The sequence below is a fragment of the Penaeus monodon genome, chromosome 20 (genome assembly GCF_015228065.2).
Source record: "Penaeus monodon isolate SGIC_2016 chromosome 20, NSTDA_Pmon_1, whole genome shotgun sequence".
NCBI lineage: Eukaryota > Metazoa > Arthropoda > Malacostraca > Decapoda > Penaeidae > Penaeus > Penaeus monodon.
The window spans coordinates 41117049-41117261 of record NC_051405.1 but is presented as its reverse complement, the minus strand read 5'-3'; the positions used below and the strand labels follow the sequence as shown (position 1 = coordinate 41117261).

Here is a 213-nt window from a genome sequence, read left to right as displayed (position 1 = left end):
ATCCTCTCCTTGAGCAATAAGAAAAGGCGTAGCCAAATCTTTATCCCAGAAATAACTACTTTACTATATGACAAACAATACTCGTCCTCATGACCAAGTGGAGGAAGGTCACAAACCTCTTTCAGTACTCCTATGACGGCGATTGTCACGGTAACCAGGCAACCGAAGTAACATCAAATAACAAGCTACGATCAAAAAAAGAAAAAAAAACGA

General features: G+C 39.4%; 1 protein-coding gene across 1 annotated transcript in view; it reads left to right on the top strand.

The window, feature by feature from the left end:
- The window catches only part of LOC119585825, a gene marked incomplete in the record, with an annotated part of 115457 nt that overhangs the window by 904 nt on the left and 114340 nt on the right, over positions 1-213 (top strand).